This window comes from Mustela putorius, unplaced genomic scaffold, assembly GCF_011764305.1.
Source record: "Mustela putorius furo isolate JIRA1106 unplaced genomic scaffold, ASM1176430v1.1 tig00000788_pilon_pilon_pilon, whole genome shotgun sequence".
NCBI lineage: Eukaryota > Metazoa > Chordata > Mammalia > Carnivora > Mustelidae > Mustela > Mustela putorius.
The window spans coordinates 3,149,418-3,163,520 of record NW_025421481.1 but is presented as its reverse complement, the minus strand read 5'-3'; positions in this window follow the sequence as shown (position 1 = coordinate 3,163,520).

Sequence of the window (14,103 nt, the reverse complement as noted above, 5' to 3'; positions counted from 1 at the left end):
AAAAATATTTTGCTATTTTTATCATTTTTGGAACAACTACACAAGGTAGAAATTATTTGTTTCTTGAAAATTTGGTAGGATCTCTTATAAATACAGTGGGTCTAGAATTTGAGGGGTTAAGAAAAGGAAAAGTTTATATTCCAACGTATTTAACTATTATTGGTCTTCTTATCCTTTCTATTTCTTCTCATTCAGAAATTAATTCAGTCTGTCAAGGTCTCCACAAAACTGACATATTCCTGTTCATAGCATCCTTTCATTTTTTAAAAGTTTGTTGTCTCTGTATTTATTTTCAATTTTTAGTTCCATATTTTGCTTATTTGTATTTTCTCTCATCTTGCCAGATGTTTGTCTATGAAGAATCAACATTCATAAGACTGATCTTCCCTAATGTTTGTTTTTTTACTGCATTTTCCCCTAATGTTTTCTATTGCATTTTCTCCCCACTTTTCTTTATTATTTCCTTGTTTGAGCGTGCTTTGTTACTCTTCTCCAAATTTCTGGAGTTGAACACTTAGCTTATTTGTTTTCAATGTTCTTTGTTTCCTGAGAAATGGATTGTAAATGAAATATTCCTAAGTACCATTTTAGCTGTGTATCATTAATTCGATGCAGTTAGTGTTTTTAACTGTTGTTTGGTTTTAAGTTTGGAATAAAATTTTCTCAATAACCCAAGATTTATTAGAAGTGTATTATTTAAACTCAGGTTACTTGGGATATATATATATATTTTTAAATTTCTAACTATATTACATTATGGTTAAATAGCCTAATCTTCATGATTGTGATTCTTTGGAGTTTGTCAAAGCTTCGTAACCAGGCATATTATAGTCCATTTTTATAAATGTTCAGGTATGCTAGTATTCTTTATTTCTTGAAGATACCAATATATATGTGTGGATGTATGAATATATAATGATTTTTTTAAAGATTTTAAAAATTTTATTCATTTATTTGACAGAGAGAGAGAGCACGCACAAGCAGGGGGAGTGGGAGAGGGAAAAGCAGATTCCCGCTAAGCAGGGACCCAAAAAAGGGCTCAATGCCACGACCCTGAAATCATGACCTAAGCCAAAGGCAGACACTTAATCAACTGAGCCACACAGGAGCCCCTATATTTATGATATTCTAAAATTCTTATTTAAGAAATGAATAGATCAATCAGACAAAAAGTTGTATAACATGTATTTATACACAGATTATAAATATGTATGATTATATATATATAAAACTTGTATTTTATTTTTTTAGAATTAATTTATTTTTTTATTGTGTTCAGTTAGCCAACATTATAATGCATCATTGGTTTTTGACATGCTGTTCAACAATTCATTAGTTACATATAACACCCAGTGTTCATCACATAACTTGCATTTTAATTTAATCTAAGAGTTTCTTTTTATTAGTAAGTTTAGCCTATAAATTTTATTATAAAGACTTTTATGCTAGTACATATTTCTGCCATTTTATTTCATATTTTCCACTTCCCACACTTTATATTTATTTCATTTTCTCCTTTTTAACCTTCGACTGGAAAAATAGGTCAGTTTTTCTTTTGTTGATTTGAAGGTTTTCCTTTCTATTTTTATTCATTTTCTGGTTATATGGACTGAAATATTTGTGTCTCCACCCCTCCAAATTCCTATATTGGAGGTTTAATCCCCAGTGTGATGGTATTTGAGGACTCTGGAAGGTAATTAGGTCATAACAGTGGAGCCTTTATGAATGGGGTTAGTGCCCTTCCAAGTGGAGACATGAGAGAGCTTGCTTCCTCTCTCTGTTCTCCATCATGTAAAGATGACCAAACCAGAGAGGGAGTCCTCACCCAATGGTGGATCTGCCAGCACTTGGTCTTGGATTCAGCAGCCTCCACAACTGTAAGAAACAAATATTTGTTGTTTAAACCCCCCAGTCTGTAGTATATTTGGTATAGCAATCCGAACTGCCTGAGAAACTGGTAATCTCTAAGTCATTCATTTTTTTTTTATTTAGATACAATTTTTTATATCATTTATTTATTTTTCAAGAGTTAAATATTCATGTAAGTCAAAAATCAAAAAGTTAAAACATAAATAGTGAAAATTTTCTCACACTCCTTTATCTTTCAGGCAGCTGGGTCTCTTCCCCAAAGACAACAGATGTTATCAGTTTCTTTAAGAGATTTTTTGGTTCTATTTATGCTTTCATGCATATTCCAAATATTTATGCTTTTATATTTATGTACGTAAGGAATAAGAAATGTCCCAAAGGGAGAAAGTAGCTTGCCTAGAGAATTTGCCTAAAGCAATACTGGATTTTTCGTTAGATATAAATGAAGCTATCTCTCAGTGTTACTCTTTCCATCTCCTTCTCTCTGGGAAGATAAAGGGACAAATATTTATTCAGCAATTAAATATTTATTTAGCGCCAGGCACACTTCAAAGGTTATCTTATTTAATCCTTGCTACAGTCCAGTAAGAGAGGTTTTTAGTATTCTCACAGGATGGATGAGGAATTGTGGTCTTGTGGGATAGGAAGAAAAAGACTTGGGGTGCTGAGGTTTAGGGTTGGGGAAATTATCCCTTGTCCTTTCTCTCTGACTCTTGAATGACCAGAGCACTCTGCAGAGGGCAAAGGTGGTATAAACACCTCTGTCCACTCAGAAACTCCTAGCCCCTGTGGAGCCTCGTTAGATCTGACCATTAGAAAACTAAGGTCTTATATAATTGACTGCTCCCATGTTAGGGGTATAAATATTGACTGGCGGGGAGAGGAGTGGGCAGGATGAGGTGGCTGAGTGGTGGACATTGGACATTAGAGAGGGTAAGTGTTGTGGTGGGTCCTGTGTATTGTGTAAGATTGATGAATCACAGACATGTACCCTTGAAACAAATAACTCTTTATATGTTAATAATAAACAAAAAATAAGTAAAAGAAAAAAAGTAAGAAAGAAAAGAAAAGACAAGGGAAGTCTGGGTCTTGAAACCCTTGGAATGCAATTTCAAGTGCAGAGATTGCATTTATGATTCTATGCTATAGAAAAATAAAAAGAAAAACTTTCTTTTCGATTGTATTTAGTGAAGATACATCTGATGACATCTACACTTATTGTTTTTCCTGAAGTCAACCTTGCTCATCAACAGAATAAACTATAAAATTAAAAAAAAAAAAAAAGAAAGAAAGTTAAGGTGTTGGCATTTGCACTCATTACTTGTTGAGTCATAAATTTGGGAAACACATATCCTGAGGCACTCAACCTACCAGACCATGGAATGCTCAGTTTCTTGGTAAGACGAATATGTGATCTTAGGCATGGATTCTTTTTCTAATTCTTCTTTTTTTTTAAATTTTTATTTATTTTTTTAATTTCTTTTCAGTGATCCAGAATTCAATGTTTATACACCACACCCAGTGCTCCACACAGTATGTGCCCTCCATAATACCCACCACCAGGCTCACCCAACCTCCCACTCCTCTCCCCTCCAAAACCCTCAGATTGTTTCTCAGAGTCCACAGTCTCTCATGGTTCATCTCCCCCTCCAATTTCCCCCAACTGCCTTCTCTTCTCCAGCTCCCCAGGTCCTCCATGTTATTCCTTATGCTCCACAAATAAGCGAAACCATATGATAATTGACTCTCTCTGCTTGACTTATTTCACTTAGCATAATCTCTTCTAGTCCCGTCCATGTTGATACAAAAGTTGGGTATCCATCCTTTCTGATGGAGGTGTAATACTCCATTGTATATATGGACCATATCTTCTTTATGCATTCGTCCACTGAAGGGCATCTTGGTTCTTTCCACAGTTTGGCGACTGTGGCCATTGCTGCTATGAGCATTGGGGTACAGATGGCCCTTCTTTTCACTACATCTGTATCTTTGGAGTAAATAACCAGTAGTGCAATTGCAGGGTCTTAGGGAAGCTCTATGTTTAATTTCTTAAGGAATCTCCACACTGTTTTCCAAAGTGGCTGCACCAATGTGCATTCCCACCAACAGTGTAAGAGGGTTCTCCTTTCTCTAATCCTCTCCAACACATGTTGTTTACTGTCTTGTTAATTTTAGCAATTCTAACTAATATAAGGCAGTATCTAACTAATATAAGGCAGTATCTCAATGTCGTTTGGATTTGAATCTCCCTGATGGCTAGTGAGGATGAACATCTTTTCATGTGTCTGTTAGTCATTTATATGTCTTCTTCGGAGAAGTGTCTGTTCATGTCTTCTGCCCATTTTTTGATGTGATTATTTGTTTTGTGTGACTTGAGTTTGAGAAGTTCTTTATGGATCTTAGATATCAGCCCTTTGTCTGTAGTGTCATTTATGAATATCTTCTCCTATTCCGTGGGTTGCCTCTTTGCTTTGTTGACTATTTCCTTTACTGTGCAGAAGCTTTTGATCTTGATGAAGTCCTAAAAAGTTCATTTTTGCTTTTGTTTCTTTTGCCTTTGGAGACATATCTTGAAAGAAGTTGCTGTGGCCAATGTCAAAGAGGTTACTCTCTATGCTCTCCTCTAGGATTCTGATGGATTGCTGCCTCAGTTGAGGTCTTTTATCCATTTCGAGTTTATCTTTGTGTATGGTGTAAGAGAATGGTTGAGTTTCATTCTTCTAAACATAGCTGTCCAATTTACTAAAAGGGTGTATCTTAACTCTTATTACTACACACACACACACACACACACACACACAGAAAAAAAAAGGAGAAAAAGTAAGTGGTCACTATGTGAAGTGAAGAGTATGTTAATTAACTTGACCAAAGTGATATGAATATTCAAGCATCCAGTTGTATATCTTTAATATACATAATTTTTATTTGTCAATCATACCTCAATATAGCTGGAGAAAAATATTATATGCCTGGGCAATCTCTGTCATTAAAAAAGAACAGAATTTCTTTCCTTGTTAGGAATATACTTGATAAAAAAGTATGAAAAACAATTAACACAACATTTTTTCCTTTTTTGATAAGAATTCTGTCAAGGAAATGTAACAGAATTCTTGTATTAAATGGCACAAATATACAGTAGTTCTACAAACTTGTGTGTGAAGTGATATGCTTTCAGCATCCAAACTATCAATACTAAAGAACAAATTTTAATCATATGTTACAGAAAAAAAGATTTACATTTTCATTCGCTCTAAAAAATATAGAAGTTAGTTACAGAAGTTTATCTGACACTTAATTTATAAAAATGTTAATTTATCTGAAATGTGTCGCATTTTGCTAGCTTTAAGTCATGTGTAATTTGTATTTCTGCTTTAAAGATACATTCATTTTTCTATATAATATTTGTAACCATATATCTTTTCCTAAATAGAACCCTAAAATTTTATAAGCTTCAGGATCCCAAAATTTGAATCTGCCCCACATAGGACTTATGTGGTTAAGACAGGAAAAATACCCTGCCTGAATCCAGCTTAAAGTCCAGTGAGAGAATAGACAATGAAGCAAGTAGTAACAGCAAGCAAGGGTAAGCTAGGTCAGGGCTGGAGCTATGGGAGAACAGAGGAGGTGCCCTGCTATGTCCTGGGTCCATGATGACAGTTAGGAAAGGAAGGTATTACGCAAGCAGAAAGGTGAGGGGAGATGTCCTAGGTAGAAAGAACAGCCTGAGCCTCACATAGGAAGAGCATGAAATCTTCACTAACTAATCTAGTGTTCATGAGTTGCTTTTAATGAAACCTTTGATGACTTTAAACAGCTTGGGAACTCCTCCTCTTTTGTTGATTCCCTGAATAGCCTTTCGCCTTGCCCTCTTGCGAAAGGGATATTGTGTGAACCCTCCAAACACAGGAACTGAGTCTTTTTTTTTTTTTTTTAATTTTTGCATCCTGGAGCATACTACATACTTGGCATATAGCTGATATTCAATAAATGTTTTTGTAAATCATATTTATTCAGCTCCTGTTATGTGTCAGGCCCTGTTCTGGACACTGGAAATCACTAATAAATCGAACAGACATAGTCCCTGCCCTCTTGGGGTTTACATTCTCGTGTCCGTTGAGAGAACGGATGAATGGTAGTGTGCATGCTAAAACAGCTCACAGAAAGAGATGGTAGGAAAGGTGACTGATCTAATCAGTCTGTCTCTACCAACCCCTATTCCTTAGTTCCAGAATTCTCCTGTGGACATAATGATGTCACTCTCTTGTTTAAATATCTCTGTCAAAGGAATAAATAAAATCTTTAAAAAAAATAAATGAATAAATATCTCTCAGACCAGGGGCGCCTGCATGGCTCAGTCATTAAGCATCTGCCTTTGGCTCATGTCATGATCCCAGCATCCTGGGATCTAGCCTCATATTAGGCTCCCTGCTCAGCAGGAAGCCTGCTTCTCCTCTCCCACTCCCCCCTACGTGTCTTCCCTCTCTTGTTGTGTCTCTCTCTGTCAAATAAATAAATAAAATCTTAAAAAAAATCTCCCAGACTGTAACACTCAGAAGATTGGTCTGTCATTCAAGGCTTCCCATAGCCCCACCTACCGTGCCCAACCAGTCCAACCCAATCCCTTAGTGTAGATCTCCTGCTCCTCCCATCATGCCCCTTCTCACACATTTGTGGAAATATACATGAAGAGTTCTGACAAGTTAACAACCCTCATGATTTGATACCATCAATGTCAACTACACTTTAATCCTGATTAAGTACTTGCTGCATACCAGGTTATGTATTCCTTGGAGAGATGATCTGATTGCTTTCTTGAGGTTAAGAAGATACTCACATAGAAAGGTCATGCTGATCTTAGGGAGCCTACGACAACTCGTAAGTGAAAGGGCAGATGCACCAAAGGAGGGGGATAGTTTTTCTGAGTTCTTTACATTTTTTATGGAAAACATTGCATGCCATTCTCTGTATTACAGATGTGCATACATCTTATACCAAGTCCATTCATTCTATCAATAAGCATTTTTTGAACACCTGCCTTGTTCCAGATACCATGCTGGGCAAGCAAATGGAGGTAAAGCAGAATCCCTACTATTATGGAGCATCAAGAGCTGTGGATTCTTGTCCTAAGAAAATTGGGAAGCTATTTAAAGATTTGAGTAGAGGAGCAACAGGGCACATTACACTTTGAAAAAATTACTTTGCTTGGGATATAAAAAATACCATTTCTTTACACTCTTGTGCCTTTTTTACATTTGACTATGTCATCTACTTAGATTGTTCTGGGGGCAGTGAGAAGAATGTATTTAAGGGAGATTAAACTGGAAGCAGAATGACCAGTTGGAAGATTACTGAAATAGGGCAATGATATTAGCAATAGACAGGAGGGAGATGGTATCTATCTATCTATCTATCTATCTATCATATTTAATAAATATAAATAATATATTAATATAATTAAGATGTATGTTATGTATAGGTAAGGCTCGGTGGAGGGGATGTGGGAGAGCAGTGAGAGTGTAGGACAACTCCCACAATTGTGTTTTCAGTGCATGAGTAGATGATGCCCAGCCCTGAATTACAGGACAAAAAGGAGGTAAAGATTTGAGGGAGTCAGAATGATGAGCCCATTTTCAAACATGCCGCACTGGCTATACCAGTGGAGCCCCCTGTAGAGATGCTGGTCACACAGTTTGAGATCCACAGAGAGGCCTAGGGTAGGAAAAAGAATTTAAGAGTCATAAGCAAAAGACATGGAAGCTAAGACCTACAGACAACACGGGTCATTGGGAAACTTTATGGAGGAAAACTAAAACTAAATGGAAACTAAGTGGAAAACTAAAAACTAGTACTGAGAAAAAAATCACCCAAGGGATAAGAATCATGGTAGCCAGAGAAGGAAAGAACATCAAGAAGAGGTAAGAAGTCAGCAGGGCCAAGTGCAGGACCTGAGTAGCTATTACATTTAGCGAAGTAGAACACCGGTGGTTGTATTAATGTGTATTCTTCAGAGAATCAGAATCAATAGGAGATATCTGTATCTATGTCTGTATCTATATTTGTACCCATAGATAGATAATGAGAGAGAGTATAAGGAATTGATCACATGGTTACAAGGACTGAAAAGTCCCCCAAACAGCAGTCAACAAGCTGGAGCCCCAGGAAAACAGATGGTGTAGTTCTAGTCTGAGTCCAAAGGCTTGAGAACTAGTAAGACTAATGGTGTAAGTTCCAGTCCAAGTCTGAAGACAGAAGACCAAGGTCCCAGCTTGAAGACAATCAGGGAGAGAAAGAGAAAAAGAGAGAGAGAGAGAGATCTTTTCCTTACTCATCCTTTTTGGTCTATTCTGGCCAAAGATGGATTGAATGATACCCACCCACACTGGGAGAGCAATCTACTTAATCCACCAATTCAAATGTTAATTTTGCTCAGAACATCCTCAGAGACACACTCAGTATACTGTTTAACCAGATAGCTGGGTAACCCATGGCTCAGTCAATTTGGCATGTAAAATTAACCTTCACAGTGAGGAACTCCAGTAGGGACGAATCTTAGACTGTGAATTAGATTTAAATAAATGGAACTGTGGTGTAGACTACTGTTCTCAAAAATCTGACGGAGAGGTGAAGGCAGTCATAAGATCAAGGAATGGTTTGCCTGTTTTTAAGGATGGGAAAATAAGCATTTTATGTTACAGGTTTAGGAATTAATCAGTCGCATTTTCCAGGCTGAGTTTGGGAGAGACCAGAATAGGAAGAAATAGAACTTGAGAAAGACATCCAAATAGAACTTGGAGAGACGTCCAGCAAAAATGGGGATGAGAAGGAATCAGAGTGGAGAATAAAAGCTATGATTTCCAAGATGGAGCTATTCTGGGTGTAGACAAAGCCTAAAATGTAGCCTCAAAAGGAGTGGCCAGGGGTGCCTGGGTGGCTCAGTGGGTTAAGCCTCTGCCTTCGGCTCAGGTCAGGATCTCAGGGTCCTGGGATCAAGCCCCACATTGGGCTCTCTGCTCAGCAGGGAGCCTGCTCCCCCCCCCCCCAGGCTGCCTCTCTGCCTACTTGTGATCACTCTCTCTCCCTCTTTCTGTTAAATAAGTAAATAAAATCTTTTTTAAAAATCACTTAATTAAAAAAAAAAAAAAAAAAAAAGGAGTGGCCAAAGGGGAGTGAAGGTTAAGTTTGCTGGAGTCTCAAAAGTCAAGGAAGCAAAAGGCTCCATGCTGGGTGGGTTGTTCCCATGGTCCTTTCATCCAGACTGAAAGCTTCTGACCATTCTTCATACCCAACATCAAAGACTATCTCTGTAATAACTTACCAATCCTCCCCACCCACTTCAGAAGTCACTAGGATGTCCTTTTATGCAAAGAAAGTGTATCTATGGGGAGATTAGTTATTCACAGTTCTGAATAATGGATGCTGTATCTTATCACCTAGAATACCTGTAGGGTATTAGTCCTCCATCTTCATAGTACAAAAGGCTTACTCTATAGCTTGTCAGAAAGTACAATTGGGGGCACCTGGGTGGCTCAGTTGCTTAAATGTCTGACTTCAACTCAGGTCATGAACTCAGAATCCTGATATGGACCCTCATGTCTGGCTACCCACTCAGCAAGGAGTCTACTTCTCTCTCTTCCTCTGCCCCTCCCCCTGCTTGTGCTATCTTTCTCTCTCTCTTAAAAAAAAAAAAAAATCTTAAAAAAAGGGACTATGGGCCCTGATTATGCCTTGATGTGCCTTAGATGAAGCTTCAGAATCTGAAAATTAGCAAGCACCTCATATATATCTAATGTGGGTATTGTGGGGACACGATACAAGGAGCACAGCCCTCTATGGTCGAAATGAATCGTACAAGATTTGTAATCGTACAATTAATAGAATGGACTCCTAAAGAAGGAATTCAAAAGATTTCCACGCAGTTCTCCCTGCAGTTTTAGAAAAAACCGGCAGGTGGCGAGCGACTCACACATCCCGCAAGGGAGGACTATGAGATTTCCCGGGACCCAAATCCCTGACCAAAAACTTCTCAGGCCAAGAAAAGGAGAATCCTGTTTCCCAAGCAAAACTGTCGGTGAGAGTGGTGCGTTTCTTCCCTTCACACCCGAACCCTGGGGAACCAATGGCCCACATCTTTCCCTGGCCTCAGGAGCCATAATCCTGGTACCAGCAGGTAGGTAGTGGTCCACAGGATGAATTTGTGAACGAGGTCATATGTTCCCTGAGGTTCTTCCCATAAAAAACGGAAAAAGAAGTTGGTCTGCTCAAAGAGGGGAGCCCTTGCCACTAGAAGCTCACATGATGATGCCTGTATTGTCTATATAGTCAGAGCTGGAGGTGAGGTATCTTTGCAGTGTCTCATTTTGTAGAGGAAGGACAATCTAGAAAGAGGATGAGTAATTTGTCTGAGGACACAGAGCTAGAAAGTTCCAGAACCTGGAATTTGTCTCTTGACTTCAAGTAGCTTGCTTTTTCACTGTACCTAACACTACAGGTGTCCGTGTGTTTCCTTTGCTGGTATCTCCTCACCACTTGGGAGAAGCTCCAGATGACTGTTTGGTTGGGGAGGGGGACGGCGTTAGGATGTGTGTATATAACAAATCCACCCTTTGTAACACTGTATATTTCCTTGGGGGTAACCTGGTGGATGAGGCAGGGTGAGAGTCCAGACTAATGGAGCTTGAGGCAGAGGGTCCGTCGTGGTCCCACTGTAGTTTTAATGGTCTTCCTTTCTTACACATTTCCTCTTCTGCCTGCTAAACTACAATCTTGTTGAAGGCAATGATTTTCTTATTTCTAACTATGATCTGTAGTTATTTCATGAATCAAAGAGCATAACAACCTTGAACATTTTTGGATCCCAGTGGCATTTTCTAACATGTTAGATGAATAGCATATACCTCCTGTTATGTATTCAGGATGCTTGCACTTTTTAAAGATTTTTTAAAAATTTATTTGACAGACAGAGATCACAAGTAGGCAGAGAGGCAGGCAGAGAGAGAGGGGGAAGCAGGCTCCATCCCAGGGCCTTGAGATCATGACCTGAGCCAAAGGCAGAGGCTTAACCCATCAAGCCACCCAGGCGCCCAGCATGCTTGCACTTTTTAACAGATGGGTGTACACTATCCACTGTGTGCCAGGCACTGTCTTCAGCATTTTACAAATACTAACTCATTTAATTTTGCTTTTGTTGCTGTTTCTTTAAGGGTCCATGTCAATAAATATCCATGTATCAGAAATCACCCTCTTCCTCCCCCTGCACCCCCCCCCCTCCTCCCAATAAAGACCCTGCAAATACCAGGCCTAGGAAAGTGTGGAAGAAGGAAAGAGTTAACAGGGCCACCTGGGGCCCTAAAGTTTTCCTAGCAGACAGCGGGCCCTGGCGGTGGCTTCCTTCCTAACCTCACGTGAGCAAACTTTCCCCTTGGCCCTTGGGGCAGTCGTCCAGGTCGGCCTGGGAGGTGGAGATGGCTCACAGCCGCCCGGCTGATTTATAGGCCAGAGCATTCCCGGGCAGCGCCGCAAGGAGTCGGGCTGAGCTTGGACTTTGGGAGGTGATGATGGACACAGGACACGTGGCCACACAATGGGGACACACGACTGACCTCAGTCACTTCGGCAAACTGCCCCTGCTTTCCGGAGGCGGCAGGAGCCCTTCGGGAACTCCAGAACCCGGGGCGCTTGCGTATTTCGCCCCAGCCCGTAGCTCCCGTTAGTTACCCTGTTTGAGCGCAGGGAGTACCGAAGTGCGTTCAGGGACGCCAGAGCTCCGAAGGGCCCCTGACCTTCAAAGTCGTTCGCAGAGCATGGGAGTCCTGATGCGTTTCACACTGTGTAAAGAAAAGCGCCGAAACCGTTTCGGCTCGGGGCTGAGACCGGCCAGGACGCGCCTGGGAGGGAACTTTGCTCACATGTCAAATATCAGCACCCAGCACCCGGGGATTTTGTGACACCGTAGTGGGCTAGGGAGGGTGAAAGAGGAAGGGTCAAAAGGGGGTGGAGTGCGTGTTGTGTGTGTGGTGGGACGTGAGGGGGTAGGAAGAGAGGCTAGGGAGAGGAAAGGGGGAAGGTGGTGGAAGGCGTATGAATTTGAGAAGGAGCAATCAAGTTGGGGGGAAATAGCAGGGCTTTTTTCCCCCTCCTATATGCAAACTGTCACTTTGGGTTAGCAAGAGTCCTTATCTGGCTCATTAGCATGAGCTGTGGCTAACGCGCTTAAACCCTCTAATTATTTATTATGCCGTCACGGAGGAGGTCGCAACCCCGGGGCGCGCTAGCAGGGGACCCGCAGAGGCGGGCACAGCGCGGGGCCGGGGCGCAGCGCCCAGTCCAGCCCTGAGTTCCCAGGGTGAGATCCTCTCCTCCAGGAGACCCACAGGGCCAGGGCGCTGTTCCCCAAGGCGACGTTGCGGAGTTGTTGGGGTCCATCAGAAAGACCCTCTCCCCAAAATTCACCCCCCGACCCACAGAGTCGTCTACACTTGGTCCCCAGATCTTTTGTATTGCCAATTCCAAAGACTGAAGTTGAAGGAAGGAAAAAGGATTTTTGCACTTTTGCAAAAATGGAAGCCATACAAGGAGCTGGAACTTGGGAGGGGTGGTCCTTTGGGTCCCTGTTCTGGAGAAACCTAAAGCTTGGGGGAGCCTTCCTTTCCTCCCACAGCACCCCCGCCTCCTTCCGAGAGAGTTCCTAAATGCTGGGGGAAACAGGAGCGGCTGAAAGCCGGTCACTCCCGTCCGGGGTTTTATTCAGAAAACAGTTTCAAAATAAGTTAACCTCTGTAGGGTGTTTTCCCCCTCCCCTTCTAATTGTCCCCCCTCCCCCCTCCCACTCTCCATTCGAGTCTGTTTTATGTTCCTCTGCGTTGTGCCAACTATTTTATCTTTATTCCTTCTCTTTCTCTTTGGCCATTCATTCCTTTTTTTGTGTGTGTGGCTTCTCTGGCTGATGTGCGGCTCGTTACCACCCACTGCACGCTCGCTCCTGTAGCTGAGGTGTTTCTATACAAACTCAAGCGTCCAGTTGTCATATTAATTATTACACTGAGCAATGACTGAAATGGTCAAAATAAGGGTAGACTCGAGAGCGCTTTTTCTTGCTGCTCAAAGATTCAGCAAAGAAGCCATGCAACAAAGCAATAATTGGTCCCCAGAAACACTCCGACAAGGCATGGAATATAGGTTTCATAGAACCCTGTGATTGTGAAGGGGGGAAAGCTCTGAATGGACCCCACGCTTCTTTTCTAAACTCTCTTGCTGAGCAAAAAATGGACCTCTGTTTGAATACTGCCCTGATCCTTGAATACTATACCCAGCAGAGAAAAAAATGCACCATTTATTGTAAGTTTTTTTTTTTCTTCTCCAGCTATTCATGGGGTCTCTGTGAAGAATCAGCTGGTTTTGTTTACCGTGAAAGACCTTTACTTTATTTTCATTCTTGGAGGAGGTGGAGAGGGAGGAGGGAAGGAGAGCCATGTGCCTAGACCTAGAGGAGCTGGCCTACTGTAACAAAATAGAGTGTAACAAATCCTACAAAAGTTTAGAATGTATTGATTCTTTGGAGAGCTATATAGATTAACGACTTTCTTTATGCTTATCCCAGGAAGGTATTTAATCATAATGTAAATGGGGCTTTAGAAAAAAAATAAAGACTTAGCAGCGTTACTTCTCCTTATTTGGAGAACTTCAAAAGGACTTGTGAGAGTGGCTGCAAATTACTCCCTCACCCCACCCGAATCTCCCCTCCCCAACCAAAAAGCCACAATAAAATAATAGTTTGTGCTTTTTTTTGTTTTGTTTTTTCCAGCTTTTTTTTTTTTTAAGGCTTATTGAAAAAGCAAATAGATTTGTTTGAAGCCTGGATTCCTTAATGCAGGTGCAGGCCTGCTGTGACCAAGCAGGCAAGCCAAAGCCACGGTTTATGCTGTTCTGCCTCCCCCCACACCCAAACCCCTTTTCCCAGGCCAATCCGGGCTGGTCAGACCCAACCAGGCTAGGCAGCAGCAGTTTCTGGGGTTACCTTGGGAAGGCTGAGCTTGGAGACAATAGATTAAAGAGTCAGAAACTTTTCCGTTTTCCTGGATAGGATAGTGTCAAGTACAGACTTAGAGCAGTGTCTACCCCAGGCCAGCGACCCTGTGTTCCAGCTACTGGAAACCAAGTATCTGCTATGAACACCCTGTACACTCACTTTTCTTGAGGCATGGAGGCTTCTGAGGCTTAGCGCTCACTCAAATTAAG